Source organism: Ambystoma mexicanum, chromosome 2q (genome assembly GCF_040938575.1).
Source record: "Ambystoma mexicanum isolate Mex_15411 chromosome 2q, UKY_AmexF1_1, whole genome shotgun sequence".
NCBI classification, from domain to species: Eukaryota; Metazoa; Chordata; class Amphibia; order Caudata; family Ambystomatidae; genus Ambystoma; species Ambystoma mexicanum.
The window spans coordinates 125,209,480-125,227,518 of record NC_090924.1 but is presented as its reverse complement, the minus strand read 5'-3'; the positions used below and the strand labels follow the sequence as shown (position 1 = coordinate 125,227,518).

General features: G+C 47.3%; 13 non-coding genes across 13 annotated transcripts; all 13 read right to left on the bottom strand.

Annotated features, from left to right (window-relative positions):
- Positions 1-408: 408 nt before the first annotated feature.
- Positions 409-481, bottom strand: TRNAV-CAC (transfer RNA valine (anticodon CAC)). The gene has a single exon. It is a non-coding gene; the product is annotated as a tRNA-Val (tRNA).
- A 1,803-nt stretch (positions 482-2,284) lies between these two features.
- On the bottom strand, positions 2,285-2,357 carry TRNAV-CAC (transfer RNA valine (anticodon CAC)). The gene has a single exon. It is a non-coding gene; the product is annotated as a tRNA-Val (tRNA).
- Positions 2,358-4,160: 1,803 nt separating this feature from the next.
- On the bottom strand, positions 4,161-4,233 carry TRNAV-CAC (transfer RNA valine (anticodon CAC)). The gene has a single exon. It is a non-coding gene; the product is annotated as a tRNA-Val (tRNA).
- Positions 4,234-6,040: 1,807 nt separating this feature from the next.
- TRNAV-CAC (transfer RNA valine (anticodon CAC)) lies at positions 6,041-6,113 on the bottom strand. The gene has a single exon. It is a non-coding gene; the product is annotated as a tRNA-Val (tRNA).
- Positions 6,114-6,533: 420 nt separating this feature from the next.
- On the bottom strand, positions 6,534-6,605 carry TRNAP-UGG (transfer RNA proline (anticodon UGG)). Its single transcript has one exon. It is a non-coding gene; the product is annotated as a tRNA-Pro (tRNA).
- A 1,311-nt stretch (positions 6,606-7,916) lies between these two features.
- TRNAV-CAC (transfer RNA valine (anticodon CAC)) lies at positions 7,917-7,989 on the bottom strand. The gene has a single exon. It is a non-coding gene; the product is annotated as a tRNA-Val (tRNA).
- Positions 7,990-9,792: 1,803 nt separating this feature from the next.
- Positions 9,793-9,865, bottom strand: TRNAV-CAC (transfer RNA valine (anticodon CAC)). Its single transcript has one exon. It is a non-coding gene; the product is annotated as a tRNA-Val (tRNA).
- Positions 9,866-11,668: 1,803 nt separating this feature from the next.
- TRNAV-CAC (transfer RNA valine (anticodon CAC)) lies at positions 11,669-11,741 on the bottom strand. The gene has a single exon. It is a non-coding gene; the product is annotated as a tRNA-Val (tRNA).
- Positions 11,742-12,161: 420 nt separating this feature from the next.
- TRNAP-UGG (transfer RNA proline (anticodon UGG)) lies at positions 12,162-12,233 on the bottom strand. The gene has a single exon. It is a non-coding gene; the product is annotated as a tRNA-Pro (tRNA).
- A 1,798-nt stretch (positions 12,234-14,031) lies between these two features.
- On the bottom strand, positions 14,032-14,103 carry TRNAP-UGG (transfer RNA proline (anticodon UGG)). Its single transcript has one exon. It is a non-coding gene; the product is annotated as a tRNA-Pro (tRNA).
- A 1,315-nt stretch (positions 14,104-15,418) lies between these two features.
- On the bottom strand, positions 15,419-15,491 carry TRNAV-CAC (transfer RNA valine (anticodon CAC)). The gene has a single exon. It is a non-coding gene; the product is annotated as a tRNA-Val (tRNA).
- Positions 15,492-15,910: 419 nt separating this feature from the next.
- Positions 15,911-15,983, bottom strand: TRNAP-UGG (transfer RNA proline (anticodon UGG)). The gene has a single exon. It is a non-coding gene; the product is annotated as a tRNA-Pro (tRNA).
- A 1,812-nt stretch (positions 15,984-17,795) lies between these two features.
- On the bottom strand, positions 17,796-17,867 carry TRNAP-UGG (transfer RNA proline (anticodon UGG)). Its single transcript has one exon. It is a non-coding gene; the product is annotated as a tRNA-Pro (tRNA).
- Positions 17,868-18,039: the final 172 nt, after the last annotated feature.

The window sequence follows — 18,039 nt, the reverse complement described above, 5'->3', positions numbered from 1 at the left end:
TACCGGCAAGTGCATTTCTTACAACTGGTAATCCCTCAGAACACAGAAATGAAGAAGCTGTATATGAAAATGTATTATTTCTTTGGTACACTAACCTATGTAACTAATATGGACCATTTCAGAGGACGGAGCGGACCCAACTGTGATCCCAGAGACCCAAATACCCAGCAGTAGGGAAAATAAATCCTCCCTGTGCTCTGCAACATTACATACACAAAATGCAAGCGCGTGCATTTTTTTATTGGCCCCATATACAGAATACATGTGAGGATGCTTGCCTTCCCAGTGTATTTCTCAAGCTCTTGAGAGCATATGCTATTTCCATGGGAACGCAAATAAGTTCATACTTTACATTTGTGTGTGACAAAAGGGGAAAAAAACTATTTTGTGTAAAATGCCAGCAGAGAGTGTTTCTGCCCGGTCTCGAACCGGGGACCTTTCGCGTGTGAGGCGAACGTGATAACCACTACACTACAGAAACAGCTGCTTGCTCACCTTTGTAGGGACTGGGAGAACAGGTGCAAAGGGCAGTGCAAGTGGACCTGCTTAAAGACTAATCAAATGCCTTGCGCCTGAAGCTCACACAATCCAGCCTAAAACATACGTCCTATCAAGCATGCGCACATATACAAATATGCCAGCTGAGGGCCTATGCAGCGTACAGAGGGAAGGACATATTTCCACTTTGAGATCGGACGGCCAAAACTCACAAGCAAATCAAGGAATGTTACTGAGAGCTAACAGAGAACACAAAGTGCTTGTCGCAAGGACATGGCACGCAAAGAGGTTCAGGAAGTGAATTGTTCATCGACTACTGCTTACCGAGAAAACCAGAGAGTCTGTCCAATGAAAATAACATTGAAAAAACAAAAAATAGGAGCTCAAGTTAACCACCTTGATTGGGCTCGTCTGGGATTTGAACCCGGGACCTCTCGCACCCAAAGCGAGAATCATACCCCTAGACCAACGAGCCACGGTCCTTTGAGCATTTGACGGAATTGTCCTCAGCGTTTGCACCCCCCTTAGGATTCGAGGCCAAGAATGCCTATTCCTGAAGTTTGTTCCTGCCGCTGAAAGCCTTGTCGGTGTATGAGCCAAATGAATGCCCCAGTCGGCACGCTCTGACTGTCTTCACAGGTCTCCTCCTCATCCCGAAGGTTGGTGGCCCATTGACATCAGGGTGGAAGGTGCTTGCGATACACTGTTCCTTCCTTCCTTCCTTCCTTTATTCCTCTTATGCTGTTTATGTAATAAGAGGGGACGATACACAGAAGAGAGAAAGTGGCCCAACACACTAGACTAGCAGTCTTCTGATCAATCTGCAGCTGGCAAGGTGGGGGAGAGCCTTTATTTTGCACCTGCTGGGATCTGCATTGGCAGAAGCTCTGAGGGCTGGGCCTTTCCTTTTGCCTGTAAAAACAAAAAGCAGCCCTCCTCCCTCCAGCCCTGAGAGCATGGGCGTGACACTGGAAAAAGCAGCATCTCCCCTTTGGTAAAGATGACCATTGCACAGCTGCTCACTCAGAGCTCGATCGTGCTCGATCAGGCGAGATATATTTAGGTCACCAGCAAAGTCTGTTCTCTTTTCTTGCGTAGGGTGAGCATTCACAGAGCCCAGCTTCGTTGACAAGAGTGCAAAAGGTGTATACTAAAAGCTTTCTGCTTTACTTGAGCGCCATGGCCGTTATTATATTTTGGCTGCTCCAAGCAATCTCTGTCCAGCCGATGCAAATTTCCAGCTCAAATTTTCCCAGCACTCAAAAAGTCCCTCCTCCCGCCAGCTCTGCTTTCAGGAAGTTCAGCAGAAGCAGTCCAACTTCTGTTCCCACTTCAGAGGAAAAGCTTTCTCGGGCCAGAGAAAGCCAGGGAATCACTGTACCGGCAAGTGCATTTCTTACAACTGGTAATCCCTCAGAACACAGAAATGAAGAAGCTGTATATGAAAATGTATTATTTCTTTGGTACACTAACCTATGTAACTAATATGGACCATTTCAGAGGACGGAGCGGACCCAACTGTGATCCCAGAGACCCAAATACCCAGCAGTAGGGAAAATAAATCCTCTCTGTGCTCTGCAACATTACATACACAAAATGCAAGCGCGTGCATTTTTTTATTGGCCCCATATACAGAATACATGTGAGGATGCTTGCCTTCCCAGTGTATTTCTCAAGCTCTTGAGAGCATATGCTATTTCCATGGGAACGCAAATAAGTTCATACTTTACATTTGTGTGTGACAAAAGGGGAAAAAAACTATTTTGTGTAAAATGCCAGCAGAGAGTGTTTCTGCCCTGTCTCGAACCGGGGACCTTTCGCGTGTGAGGCGAACGTGATAACCACTACACTACAGAAACAGCTGCTTGCTCACCTTTGTAGGGACTCGGAGAACAGGTGCAAAGGGCAGTGCAAGTGGACCTGCTTAAAGACTAATCAAATGCCTTGCGCCTGAAGCTCACACAATCCAGCCTAAAACATACGTCCTATCAAGCATGCGCACATATACAAGTATGCCAGCTGAGGGCCTATGCAGCGTACAGAGGGAAGGACATATTTCCACTTTGAGATTGGATGGCCAAAACTCACAAGCAAATCAAGGAATGTTACTGAGAGCTAACAGAGAACACAAAGTGCTTGTCGCAAGGACATGGCATGCAAAGAGGTTCAGGAAGTGAATTGTTCATCGACTACTGCTTACCGAGAAAACCAGAGAGTCTGTCCAATGAAAATAACATTGAAAAAACAAAAAAAAGGAGCTCAAGTTAACCACCTTGATTGGGCTCGTCAGGGATTTGAACCCGGGACCTCTCGCACCCAAAGCGAGAATCATACCCCTAGACCAACGAGCCACGGTCCTTTGAGTATTTGACGCAATTGTCCTCAGCGTTTGCACCCCCCTTAGGATTCGAGGCCAAGAATGCCTATTCCTGAAGTTTGTTCCTGCCGCTGAAAGCCTTGTCGGTGCATGAGCCAAATGAATGCCCCAGTCGGCACGCTCTGACTGTCTTCACAGGTCTCCTCCTCATCCCGAAGGTTGGTGGCCCATTGACATCAGGGTGGAAGGTGCTTGCGATACACTGTTCCTTCCTTCCTTCCTTCCTTTATTCCTCTTATGCTGTTTATGTAATAAGAGGGGACGATACACAGAAGAGAGAAAGTGGCCCAACACACTAGACTAGCAGTCTTCTGATCAATCTGCAGCTGGCAAGGTGGGGGAGAGCCTTTATTTTGCACCTGCTGGGATCTGCATTGGCAGAAGCTCTGAGGGCTGGGCCTTTCCTTTTGCCTGTAAAAACAAAAAGCAGCCCTCCTCCCTCCAGCCCTGAGAGCATGGGCGTGACACTGGAAAAAGCAGCATCTCCCCTTTGGTAAAGATGACGATTGCACAGCTGCTCACTCAGAGCTCGATCGTGCTCGATCAGGCGAGATATATTTAGGTCACCAGCAAAGTCTGTTCTCTTTTCTTGCGTAGGGTGAGCATTCACAGAGCCCAGCTTCGTTGACAAGAGTGCAAAAGGTGTATACTAAAAGCTTTCTGCTTTACTTGAGCGCCATGGCCGTTATTATATTTTGGCTGCTCCAAGCAATCTCTGTCCAGCCGATGCAAATTTCCAGCTCAAATTTTCCCAGCACTCAAAAAGTCCCTCCTCCCGCCAGCTCTGCTTTCAGGAAGTTCAGCAGAAGCAGTCCAACTTCTGTTCCCACTTCAGAGGAAAAGCTTTCTCGGGCCAGAGAAAGCCAGGGAATCACTGTACCGGCAAGTGCATTTCTTACAACTGGTAATCCCTCAGAACACAGAAATGAAGAAGCTGTATATGAAAATGTATTATTTCTTTGGTACACTAACCTATGTAACTAATATGGACCATTTCAGAGGACGGAGCGGACCCAACTGTGATCCCAGAGACCCAAATACCCAGCAGTAGGGAAAATAAATCCTCCCTGTGCTCTGCAACATTACATACACAAAATGCAAGCGCGTGCATTTTTTTATTGGCCCCATATACAGAATACATGTGAGGATGCTTGCCTTCCCAGTGTATTTCTCAAGCTCTTGAGAGCATATGCTATTTCCATGGGAACGCAAATAAGTTCATACTTTACATTTGTGTGTGACAAAAGGGGAAAAAAACTATTTTGTGTAAAATGCCAGCAGAGAGTGTTTCTGCCGGGTCTCGAACCGGGGACCTTTCGCGTGTGAGGCGAACGTGATAACCACTACACTACAGAAACAGCTGCTTGCTCACCTTTGTAGGGACTGGGAGAACAGGTGCAAAGGGCAGTGCAAGTGGACCTGCTTAAAGACTAATCAAATGCCTTGCGCCTGAAGCTCACACAATCCAGCCTAAAACATACGTCCTATCAAGCATGCGCACATATACAAGTATGCCAGCTGAGGGCCTATGCAGCGTACAGAGGGAAGGACATATTTCCACTTTGAGATCGGACGGCCAAAACTCACAAGCAAATCAAGGAATGTTACTGAGAGCTAACAGAGAACACAAAGTGCTTGTCGCAAGGACATGGCACGCAAAGAGGTTCAGGAAGTGAATTGTTCATCGACTACTGCTTACCGAGAAAACCAGAGAGTCTGTCCAATGAAAATAACATTGAAAAAACAAAAAAAAGGAGCTCAAGTTAACCACCTTGATTGGGCTCGTCCGGGATTTGAACCCGGGACCTCTCGCACCCAAAGAGAGAATCATACCCCTAGACCAACGAGCCACGGTCCTTTGAGCATTTGACGGAATTGTCCTCAGCGTTTGCACCCCCCTTAGGATTCGAGGCCAAGAATGCCTATTCCTGAAGTTTGTTCCTGCCGCTGAAAGCCTTGTCGGTGCATGAGCCAAATGAATGCCCCAGTCGGCACGCTCTGACTGTCTTCACAGGTCTCCTCCTCATCCCGAAGGTTGGTGGCCCATTGACATCAGGGTGGAAGGTGCTTGCGATACACTGTTCCTTCCTTCCTTCCTTCCTTCCTTTATTCCTCTTATGCTGTTTATGTAATAAGAGGGGACGATACACAGAAGAGAGAAAGTGGCCCAACACACTAGACTAGCAGTCTTCTGATCAATCTGCAGCTGGCAAGGTGGGGGAGAGCCTTTATTTTGCACCTGCTGGGATCTGCATTGGCAGAAGCTCTGAGGGCTGGGCCTTTCCTTTTGCCTGTAAAAACAAAAAGCAGCCCTCCTCCCTCCAGCCCTGAGAGCATGGGCGTGACACTGGAAAAAGCAGCATCTCCCCTTTGGTAAAGATGACGATTGCACAGCTGCTCACTCAGAGCTCGATCGTGCTCGATCAGGCGAGATATATTTAGGTCACCAGCAAAGTCTGTTCTCTTTTCTTGCGTAGGGTGAGCATTCACAGAGCCCAGCTTCGTTGACAAGAGTGCAAAAGGTGTATACTAAAAGCTTTCTGCTTTACTTGAGCGCCATGGCCGTTATTATATTTTGGCTGCTCCAAGCAATCTCTGTCCAGCCGATGCAAATTTCCAGCTCAAATTTTCCCAGCACTCAAAAAGTCCCTCCTCCCGCCAGCTCTGCTTTCAGGAAGTTCAGCAGAAGCAGTCCAACTTCTGTTCCCACTTCAGAGGAAAAGCTTTCTCGGGCCAGAGAAAGCCAGGGAATCACTGTACCGGCAAGTGCATTTCTTACAACTGGTAATCCCTCAGAACACAGAAATGAAGAAGCTGTATATGAAAATGTATTATTTCTTTGGTACACTAACCTATGTAACTAATATGGACCATTTCAGAGGACGGAGCGGACCCAACTGTGATCCCAGAGACCCAAATACCCAGCAGTAGGGAAAATAAATCCTCCCTGTGCTCTGCAACATTACATACACAAAATGCAAGCGCGTGCATTTTTTTATTGGCCCCATATACAGAATACATGTGAGGATGCTTGCCTTCCCAGTGTATTTCTCAAGCTCTTGAGAGCATATGCTATTTCCATGGGAACGCAAATAAGTTCATACTTTACATTTGTGTGTGACAAAAGGGGAAAAAAACTATTTTGTGTAAAATGCCAGCAGAGAGTGTTTCTGCCCGGTCTCGAACCGGGGACCTTTCGCGTGTGAGGCGAACGTGATAACCACTACACTACAGAAACAGCTGCTTGCTCACCTTTGTAGGGACTGGGAGAACAGGTACAAAGGGCAGTGCAAGTGGACCTGCTTAAAGACTAATCAAATGCCTTGCGCCTGAAGCTCACACAATCCAGCCTAAAACATACGTCCTATCAAGCATGCGCACATATACAAGTATGCCAGCTGAGGGCCTATGCAGCGTACAGAGGGAAGGACATATTTCCACTTTGAGATCGGACGGCCAAAACTCACAAGCAAATCAAGGAATGTTACTGAGAGCTAACAGAGAACACAAAGTGCTTGTCGCAAGGACATGGCACGCAAAGAGGTTCAGGAAGTGAATTGTTCATCGACTACTGCTTACCGAGAAAACCAGAGAGTCTGTCCAATGAAAATAACATTGAAAAAACAAAAAATAGGAGCTCAAGTTAACCACCTTGATTGGGCTCGTCCGGGATTTGAACCCGGGACCTCTCGCACCCAAAGCGAGAATCATACCCCTAGACCAACGAGCCACGGTCCTTTGAGCATTTGACGGAATTGTCCTCAGCGTTTGCACCCCCCTTAGGATTCGAGGCCAAGAATGCCTATTCCTGAAGTTTGTTCCTGCCGCTGAAAGCCTTGTCGGTGTATGAGCCAAATGAATGCCCCAGTCGGCACGCTCTGACTGTCTTCACAGGTCTCCTCCTCATCCCGAAGGTTGGTGGCCCATTGACATCAGGGTGGAAGGTGCTTGCGATACACTGTTCCTTCCTTCCTTCCTTCCTTTATTCCTCTTATGCTGTTTATGTAATAAGAGGGGACGATACACAGAAGAGAGAAAGTGGCCCAACACACTAGACTAGCAGTCTTCTGATCAATCTGCAGCTGGCAAGGTGGGGGAGAGCCTTTATTTTGCACCTGCTGGGATCTGCATTGGCAGAAGCTCTGAGGGCTGGGCCTTTCCTTTTGCCTGTAAAAACAAAAAGCAGCCCTCCTCCCTCCAGCCCTGAGAGCATGGGCGTGACACTGGAAAAAGCAGCATCTCCCCTTTGGTAAAGATGACCATTGCACAGCTGCTCACTCAGAGCTCGATCGTGCTCGATCAGGCGAGATATATTTAGGTCACCAGCAAAGTCTGTTCTCTTTTCTTGCGTAGGGTGAGCATTCACAGAGCCCAGCTTCGTTGACAAGAGTGCAAAAGGTGTATACTAAAAGCTTTCTGCTTTACTTGAGCGCCATGGCCGTTATTATATTTTGGCTGCTCCAAGCAATCTCTGTCCAGCCGATGCAAATTTCCAGCTCAAATTTTCCCAGCACTCAAAAAGTCCCTCCTCCCGCCAGCTCTGCTTTCAGGAAGTTCAGCAGAAGCAGTCCAACTTCTGTTCCCACTTCAGAGGAAAAGCTTTCTCGGGCCAGAGAAAGCCAGGGAATCACTGTACTGGCAAGTGCATTTCTTACAACTGGTAATCCCTCAGAACACAGAAATGAAGAAGCTGTATATGAAAATGTATTATTTCTTTGGTACACTAACCTATGTAACTAATATGGACCATTTCAGAGGACGGAGCGGACCCAACTGTGATCCCAGAGACCCAAATACCCAGCAGTAGGGAAAATAAATCCTCTCTGTGCTCTGCAACATTACATACACAAAATGCAAGCGCGTGCATTTTTTTATTGGCCCCATATACAGAATACATGTGAGGATGCTTGCCTTCCCAGTGTATTTCTCAAGCTCTTGAGAGCATATGCTATTTCCATGGGAACGCAAATAAGTTCATACTTTACATTTGTGTGTGACAAAAGGGGAAAAAAACTATTTTGTGTAAAATGCCAGCAGAGAGTGTTTCTGCCCGGTCTCGAACCGGGGGCCTTTCGCGTGTGAGGCGAACGTGATAACCACTACACTACAGAAACAGCTGCTTGCTCACCTTTGTAGGGACTCGGAGAACAGGTGCAAAGGGCAGTGCAAGTGGACCTGCTTAAAGACTAATCAAATGCCTTGCGCCTGAAGCTCACACAATCCAGCCTAAAACATACGTCCTATCAAGCATGCGCACATATACAAGTATGCCAGCTGAGGGCCTATGCAGCGTACAGAGGGAAGGACATATTTCCACTTTGAGATTGGATGGCCAAAACTCACAAGCAAATCAAGGAATGTTACTGAGAGCTAACAGAGAACACAAAGTGCTTGTCGCAAGGACATGGCATGCAAAGAGGTTCAGGAAGTGAATTGTTCATCGACTACTGCTTACCGAGAAAACCAGAGAGTCTGTCCAATGAAAATAACATTGAAAAAACAAAAAAAAGGAGCTCAAGTTAACCACCTTGATTGGGCTCGTCAGGGATATGAACCCGGGACCTCTCGCACCCAAAGCGAGAATCATACCCCTAGACCAACGAGCCACGGTCCTTTGAGTATTTGATGGAATTGTCCTCAGCGTTTGCACCCCCCTTAGGATTCGAGGCCAAGAATGCCTATTCCTGAAGTTTGTTCCTGCCGCTGAAAGCCTTGTCGGTGCATGAGCCAAATGAATGCCCCAGTCGGCACGCTCTGACTGTCTTCACAGGTCTCCTCCTCATCCCGAAGGTTGGTGGCCCATTGACATCAGGGTGGAAGGTGCTTGCGATACACTGTTCCTTCCTTCCTTCCTTCCTTTATTCCTCTTATGCTGTTTATGTAATAAGAGGGGACGATACACAGAAGAGAGAAAGTGGCCCAACACACTAGACTAGCAGTCTTCTGATCAATCTGCAACTGGCAAGGTGGGGGAGAGCCTTTATTTTGCACCTGCTGGGATCTGCATTGGCAGAAGCTCTGAGGGCTGGGCCTTTCCTTTTGCCTGTAAAAACAAAAAGCAGCCCTCCTCCCTCCAGCCCTGAGAGCATGGGCGTGACACTGGAAAAAGCAGCATCTCCCCTTTGGTAAAGATGACGATTGCACAGCTGCTCACTCAGAGCTCGATCGTGCTCGATCAGGCGAGATATATTTAGGTCACCAGCAAAGTCTGTTCTCTTTTCTTGCGTAGGGTGAGCATTCACAGAGCCCAGCTTCGTTGACAAGAGTGCAAAAGGTGTATACTAAAAGCTTTCTGCTTTACTTGAGCGCCATGGCCGTTATTATATTTTGGCTGCTCCAAGCAATCTCTGTCCAGCCGATGCAAATTTCCAGCTCAAATTTTCCCAGCACTCAAAAAGTCCCTCCTCCCGCCAGCTCTGCTTTCAGGAAGTTCAGCAGAAGCAGTCCAACTTCTGTTCCCACTTCAGAGGAAAAGCTTTCTCGGGCCAGAGAAAGCCAGGGAATCACTGTACCGGCAAGTGCATTTCTTACAACTGGTAATCCCTCAGAACACAGAAATGAAGAAGCTGTATATGAAAATGTATTATTTCTTTGGTACACTAACCTATGTAACTAATATGGACCATTTCAGAGGACGGAGCGGACCCAACTGTGATCCCAGAGACCCAAATACCCAGCAGTAGGGAAAATAAATCCTCCCTGTGCTCTGCAACATTACATACACAAAATGCAAGCGCGTGCATTTTTTTATTGGCCCCATATACAGAATACATGTGAGGATGCTTGCCTTCCCAGTGTATTTCTCAAGCTCTTGAGAGCATATGCTATTTCCATGGGAACGCAAATAAGTTCATACTTTACATTTGTGTGTGACAAAAGGGGAAAAAAACTATTTTGTGTAAAATGCCAGCAGAGAGTGTTTCTGCCCGGTCTCGAACCGGGGACCTTTCACGTGTGAGGCGAACGTGATAACCACTACACTACAGAAACAGCTGCTTGCTCACCTTTGTAGGGACTGGGAGAACAGGTGCAAAGGGCAGTGCAAGTGGACCTGCTTAAAGACTAATCAAATGCCTTGCGCCTGAAGCTCACACAATCCAGCCTAAAACATACGTCCTATCAAGCATGCGCACATATACAAGTATGCCAGCTGAGGGCCTATGCAGCGTACAGAGGGAGGAACATATTTCCACTTTGAGATCGGACGGCCAAAACTCACAAGCAAATCAAGGAATGTTACTGAGAGCTAACAGAGAACACAAAGTGCTTGTCTCAAGGACATGGCACGCAAAGAGGTTCAGGAAGTGAATTGTTCATCGACTACTGCTTACCGAGAAAACCAGAGAGTCTGTCCAATGAAAATAACATTGAAAAAACAAAAAAAAGGAGCTCAAGTTAACCACCTTGATTGGGCTCGTCAGGGATTTGAACCGGGGACCTCTCGCACCCAAAGCGAGAATCATACCCCTAGACCAACGAGCCACGGTCCTTTGAGTATTTGACGGAATTGTCCTCAGCGTTTGCACCCCCCTTAGGATTCGAGGCCAAGAATGCCTATTCCTGAAGTTTGTTCCTGCCGCTGAAAGCCTTGTCGGTGCATGAGCCAAATGAATGCCCCAGTCGGCACGCTCTGACTGTCTTCACAGGTCTCCTCCTCATCCCGAAGGTTGGTGGCCCATTGACATCAGGGTGGAAGGTGCTTGCGATACACTGTTCCTTCCTTCCTTCCTTCCTTTATTCCTCTTATGCTGTTTATGTAATAAGAGGGGACGATACACAGAAGAGAGAAAGTGGCCCAACACACTAGACTAGCAGTCTTCTGATCAATCTGCAGCTGGCAAGGTGGGGGAGAGCCTTTATTTTGCACCTGCTGGGATCTGCATTGGCAGAAGCTCTGAGGGCTGGGCCTTTCCTTTTGCCTGTAAAAACAAAAAGCAGCCCTCCTCCCTCCAGCCCTGAGAGCATGGGCGTGACACTGGAAAAAGCAGCATCTCCCCTTTGGTAAAGATGACGATTGCACAGCTGCTCACTCAGAGCTCGATCGTGCTCGATCAGGCGAGATATATTTAGGTCACCAGCAAAGTCTGTTCTCTTTTCTTGCGTAGGGTGAGCATTCACAGAGCCCAGCTTCGTTGACAAGAGTGCAAAAGGTGTATACTAAAAGCTTTCTGCTTTACTTGAGCGCCATGGCCGTTATTATATTTTGGCTGCTCCAAGCAATCTCTGTCCAGCCGATGCAAATTTCCAGCTCAAATTTTCCCAGCACTCAAAAAGTCCCTCCTCCCGCCAGCTCTGCTTTCAGGAAGTTCAGCAGAAGCAGTCCAACTTCTGTTCCCACTTCAGAGGAAAAGCTTTCTCGGGCCAGAGAAAGCCAGGGAATCACTGTACCGGCAAGTGCATTTCTTACAACTGGTAATCCCTCAGAACACAGAAATGAAGAAGCTGTATATGAAAATGTATTATTTCTTTGGTACACTAACCTATGTAACTAATATGGACCATTTCAGAGGACGGAGCGGACCCAACTGTGATCCCAGAGACCCAAATACCCAGCAGTAGGGAAAATAAATCCTCCCTGTGCTCTGCAACATTACATACACAAAATGCAAGCGCGTGCATTTTTTTATTGGCCCCATATACAGAATACATGTGAGGATGCTTGCCTTCCCAGTGTATTTCTCAAGCTCTTGAGAGCATATGCTATTTCCATGGGAACGCAAATAAGTTCATACTTTACATTTGTGTGTGACAAAAGGGGAAAAAAACTATTTTGTGTAAAATGCCAGCAGAGAGTGTTTCTGCCCGGTCTCGAACCGGGGACCTTTCGCGTGTGAGGCGAACGTGATAACCACTACACTACAGAAACAGCTGCTTGCTCACCTTTGTAGGGACTGGGAGAACAGGTGCAAAGGGCAGTGCAAGTGGACCTGCTTAAAGACTAATCAAATGCCTTGCGCCTGAAGCTCACACAATCCAGCCTAAAACATACGTCCTATCAAGCATGCGCACATATACAAGTATGCCAGCTGAGGGCCTATGCAGCGTACAGAGGGAAGGACATATTTCCACTTTGAGATCGGACGGCCAAAACTCACAAGCAAATCAAGGAATGTTACTGAGAGCTAACAGAGAACACAAAGTGCTTGTCGCAAGGACATGGCACGCAAAGAGGTTCAGGAAGTGAATTGTTCATCGACTACTGCTTACCGAGAAAACCAGAGAGTCTGTCCAATGAAAATAACATTGAAAAAACAAAAAATAGGAGCTCAAGTTAACCACCTTGATTGGGCTCGTCCGGGATTTGAACCCGGGACCTCTCGCACCCAAAGCGAGAATCATACCCCTAGACCAACGAGCCACGGTCCTTTGAGCATTTGACGGAATTGTCCTCAGCGTTTGCACCCCCCTTAGGATTCGAGGCCAAGAATGCCTATTCCTGAAGTTTGTTCCTGCCGCTGAAAGCCTTGTCGGTGCATGAGCCAAATGAATGCCCCAGTCGGCACGCTCTGACTGTCTTCACAGGTCTCCTCCTCATCCCGAAGGTTGGTGGCCCATTGACATCAGGGTGGAAGGTGCTTGCGATACACTGTTCCTTCCTTCCTTCCTTCCTTTATTCCTCTTATGCTGTTTATGTAATAAGAGGGGACGATACACAGAAGAGAGAAAGTGGCCCAACACACCAGACTAGCAGTCTTCTGATCAATCTGCAGCTGGCAAGGTGGGGGAGAGCCTTTATTTTGCACCTGCTGGGATCTGCATTGGCAGAAGCTCTGAGGGCTGGGCCTTTCCTTTTGCCTGTAAAAACAAAAAGCAGCCCTCCTCCCTCCAGCCCTGAGAGCATGGGCGTGACACTGGAAAAAGCAGCATCTCCCCTTTGGTAAAGATGACGATTGCACAGCTGCTCACTCAGAGCTCGATCGTGCTCGATCAGGCGAGATATATTTAGGTCACCAGCAAAGTCTGTTCTCTTTTCTTGCGTAGGGTGAGCATTCACAGAGCCCAGCTTCGTTGACAAGAGTGCAAAAGGTGTATACTAAAAGCTTTCTGCTTTACTTGAGCGCCATGGCCGTTATTATATTTTGGCTGCTCCAAGCAATCTCTGTCCAGCCGATGCAAATTTCCAGCTCAAATTTTCCCAGCACTCAAAAAGTCCCTCCTCCCGCCAGCTCTGCTTTCAGGAAGTTCAGCAGAAGCAGTCCAACTTCTGTTCCCACTTCAGAGGAAAAGCTTTCTCGGGCCAGAGAAAGCCAGGGAATCACTGTACCGGCAAGTGCATTTCTTACAACTGGTAATCCCTCAGAACACAGAAATGAAGAAGCTGTATATGAAAATGTATTATTTCTTTGGTACACTAACCTATGTAACTAATATGGACCATTTCAGAGGACGGAGCGGACCCAACTGTGATCCCAGAGACCCAAATACCCAGCAGTAGGGAAAATAAATCCTCTCTGTGCTCTGCAACATTACATACACAAAATGCAAGCGCGTGCATTTTTTTATTGGCCCCATATACAGAATACATGTGAGGATGCTTGCCTTCCCAGTGTATTTCTCAAGCTCTTGAGAGCATATGCTATTTCCATGGGAACGCAAATAAGTTCATACTTTACATTTGTGTGTGACAAAAGGGGAAAAAAACTATTTTGTGTAAAATGCCAGCAGAGAGTGTTTCTGCCCGGTCTCGAACCGGGGACCTTTCGCGTGTGAGGCGATAACCACTACACTACAGAAACAGCTGCTTGCTCACCTTTGTAGGGACTCGGAGAACAGGTGCAAAGGGCAGTGCAAGTGGACCTGCTTAAAGACTAATCAAATGCCTTGCGCCTGAAGCTCACACAATCCAGCCTAAAACATACGTCCTATCAAGCATGCGCACATATACAAGTATGCCAGCTGAGGGCCTATGCAGCGTACAGAGGGAAGGACATATTTCCACTTTGAGATCGGACGGCCAAAACTCACAAGCAAATCAAGGAATGTTACTGAGAGCTAACAGAGAACACAAAGTGCTTGTCGCAAGGACATGGCATGCAAAGAGGTTCAGGAAGTGAATTGTTCATCGACTACTGCTTACCGAGAAAACCAGAGAGTCTGTCCAATGAAAATAACATTGAAAAAACAAAAAATAGGAGCTCAAGTTAACCACCTTGATTGGGCTCGTCCGGGATTTGAACCCGGGACCTCTCGCACCCAAAGCGAGAATCATACCCCTAGACCAACGAGCCACGGTCCTTTGAGCATTTGACGGAATTGTCCTCAGCGTTTGCACCCCCCTTAGGATTCGAGGCCAAGAATGCCTATTCCTGAAGTTTGTTCCTGCCGCTGAAAGCCTTGTCGGTGCATGAGCCAAATGAATGCCCCAGTCGGCACGCTCTGACTGTCTTCACAGGTCTCCTCCTCATCCCGAAGGTTGGTGGCCCATTGACATCAGGGTGGAAGGTGCTTGCGATACACTGTTCCTTCCTTCCTTCCTTCCTTCCTTTATTCCTCTTATGCTGTTTATGTAATAAGAGGGGACGATACACAGAAGAGAGAAAGTGGCCCAACACACTAGACTAGCAGTCTTCTGATCAATCTGCAGCTGGCAAGGTGGGGGAGAGCCTTTATTTTGCACCTGCTGGGATCTGCATTGGCAGAAGCTCTGAGGGCTGGGCCTTTCCTTTTGCCTGTAAAAACAAAAAGCAGCCCTCCTCCCTCCAGCCCTGAGAGCATGGGCGTGACACTGGAAAAAGCAGCATCTCCCCTTTGGTAAAGATGACGATTGCACAGCTGCTCACTCAGAGCTCGATCGTGCTCGATCAGGCGAGATATATTTAGGTCACCAGCAAAGTCTGTTCTCTTTTCTTGCGTAGGGTGAGCATTCACAGAGCCCAGCTTCGTTGACAAGAGTGCAAAAGGTGTATACTAAAAGCTTTCTGCTTTACTTGAGCGCCATGGCCGTTATTATATTTTGGCTGCTCCAAGCAATCTCTGTCCAGCCGATGCAAATTTCCAGCTCAAATTTTCCCAGCACTCAAAAAGTCCCTGCTCCCGCCAGCTCTGCTTTCAGGAAGTTCAGCAGAAGCAGTCCAACTTCTGTTCCCACTTCAGAGGAAAAGCTTTCTCGGGCCAGAGAAAGCCAGGGAATCACTGTACCGGCAAGTGCATTTCTTACAACTGGTAATCCCTCAGAACACAGAAATGAAGAAGCTGTATATGAAAATGTATTATTTCTTTGGTACACTAACCTATGTAACTAATATGGACCATTTCAGAGGACGGAGCGGACCCAACTGTGATCCCAGAGACCCAAATACCCAGCAGTAGGGAAAATAAATCCTCCCTGTGCTCTGCAACATTACATACACAAAATGCAAGCGCGTGCATTTTTTTATTGGCCCCATATACAGAATACATGTGAGGATGCTTGCCTTCCCAGTGTATTTCTCAAGCTCTTGAGAGCATATGCTATTTCCATGGGAACGCAAATAAGTTCATACTTTACATTTGTGTGTGACAAAAGGGGAAAAAAACTATTTTGTGTAAAATGCCAGCAGAGAGTGTTTCTGCCCGGTCTCGAACCGGGGACCTTTCGCGTGTGAGGCGAACGTGATAACCACTACACTACAGAAACAGCTGCTTGCTCACCTTTGTAGGGACTGGGAGAACAGGTGCAAAGGGCAGTGCAAGTGGACCTGCTTAAAGACTAATCAAATGCCTTGCGCCTGAAGCTCACACAATCCAGCCTAAAACATACGTCCTATCAAGCATGCGCACATATACAAGTATGCCAGCTGAGGGCCTAAGCAGCGTACAGAGGGAAGGACATATTTCCACTTTGAGATCGGACGGCCAAAACTCACAAGCAAATCAAGGAATGTTACTGAGAGCTAACAGAGAACACAAAGTGCTTGTCGCAAGGACATGGCACGCAAAGAGGTTCAGGAAGTGAATTGTTCATCGACTACTGCTTACCGAGAAAACCAGAGAGTCTGTCCAATGAAAATAACATTGAAAAAACAAAAAATAGGAGCTCAAGTTAACCACCTTGATTGAGCTCGTCCGGGATTTGAACCCGGGACCTCTCGCACCCAAAGCGAGAATCATACCCCTAGACCAACGAGCCACGGTCCTTTGAACATTTGACGGAATTGTCCTCAGCGTTTGCACCCCCCTTAGGATTCGAGGCCAAGAATGCCTATTCCTGAAGTTTGTTCCTGCCGCTGAAAGCCTTGTCGGTGCATGAGCCAAATGAATGCCCCAGTCGGCACGCTCTGACTGTCTTCACAGGTCTCCTCCTCATCCCGAAGGTTGGTGGCCCATTGACATCAGGGTGGAAGGTGCTTGCGATACACTGTTCCTTCCTTCCTTCCTTCCTTCCTTCCTTTATTCCTCTTATGCTGTTTATGTAATAAGAGGGGACGATACACAGAAGAGAGAAAGTGGCCCAACACACTAGACTAGCAGTCTTCTGATCAATCTGCAGCTGGCAAGGTGGGGGAGAGCCTTTATTTTGCACCTGCTGGGATCTGCATTGGCAGAAGCTCTGAGGGCTGGGCCTTTCCTTTTGCCTGTAAAAACAAAAAGCAGCCCTCCTCCCTCCAGCCCTGAGAGCATGGGCGTGACACTGGAAAAAGCAGCATCTCCCCTTTGGTAAAGATGACGATTGCACAGCTGCTCACTCAGAGCTCGATCGTGCTCGATCAGGCGAGATATATTTAGGTCACCAGCAAAGTCTGTTCTCTTTTCTTGCGTAGGGTGAGCATTCACAGAGCCCAGCTTCGTTGACAAGAGTGCAAAAGGTGTATACTAAAAGCTTTCTGCTTTACTTGAGCGCCATGGCCGTTATTATATTTTGGCTGCTCCAAGCAATCTCTGTCCAGCCGATGCAAATTTCCAGCTCAAATTTTCCCAGCACTCAAAAAGTCCCTCCTCCCGCCAGCTCTGCTTTCAGGAAGTTCAGCAGAAGCAGTCCAACTTCTGTTCCCACTTCAGAGGAAAAGCTTTCTCGGGCCAGAGAAAGCCAGGGAATCACTGTACCGGCAAGTGCATTTCTTACAACTGGTAATCCCTCAGAACACAGAAATGAAGAAGCTGTATATGAAAATGTATTATTTCTTTGGTACACTAACCTATGTAACTAATATGGACCATTTCAGAGGACGGAGCGGACCCAACTGTGATCCCAGAGACCCAAATACCCAGCAGTAGGGAAAATAAATCATCCCTGTGCTCTGCAACATTACATACACAAAATGCAAGCGCGTGCATTTTTTTATTGGCCCCATATACAGAATACATGTGAGGATGCTTGCCTTCCCAGTGTATTTCTCAAGCTCTTGAGAGCATATGCTATTTCCATGGGAACGCAAATAAGTTCATACTTTACATTTGTGTGTGACAAAAGGGGAAAAAAACTATTTTGTGTAAAATGCCAGCAGAGAGTGTTTCTGCCCGGTCTCGAACCGGGGACCTTTCGCGTGTGAGGTAAACGTGATAACCACTACACTACAGAAACAGCTGCTTGCTCACCTTTCTAGGGACTGGGAGAACAGGTGCAAAGGGCAGTGCAAGTGGACCTGCTTAAAGACTAATCAAATGCCTTGCGCCTGAAGCTCACACAATCCAGCCTAAAACATACGTCCTATCAAGCATGCGCACATATACAAGTATGCCAGCTGAGGGCCTATGCAGCGTACAGAGGGAAGGACATATTTCCACTTTGAGATCGGACGGCCAAAACTCACAAGCAAATATAGGAATGTTACTGAGAGCTAACAGAGAACACAAAGTGCTTGTCGCAAGGACATGGCACGCAAAGAGGTTCAGGAAGTGAATTGTTCATCGACTACTGCTTACCGAGAAAACCAGAGAGTCTGTCCAATGAAAATAACATTGAAAAAACAAAAAAAAGGAGCTCAAGTTAACCACCTTGATTGGGCTCGTCCGGGATTTGAACCCGGGACCTCTCGCACCCAAAGCGAGAATCATACCCCTAGACCAACGAGCCACGGTCCTTTGAGCATTTGACGGAATTGTCCTCAGCGTTTGCACCCCCCTTAGGATTCGAGGCCAAGAATGCCTATTCCTGAAGTTTGTTCCTGCCGCTGAAAGCCTTGTCGGTGCATGAGCCAAATGAATGCCCCAGTCGGCACGCTCTGACTGTCTTCACAGGTCTCCTC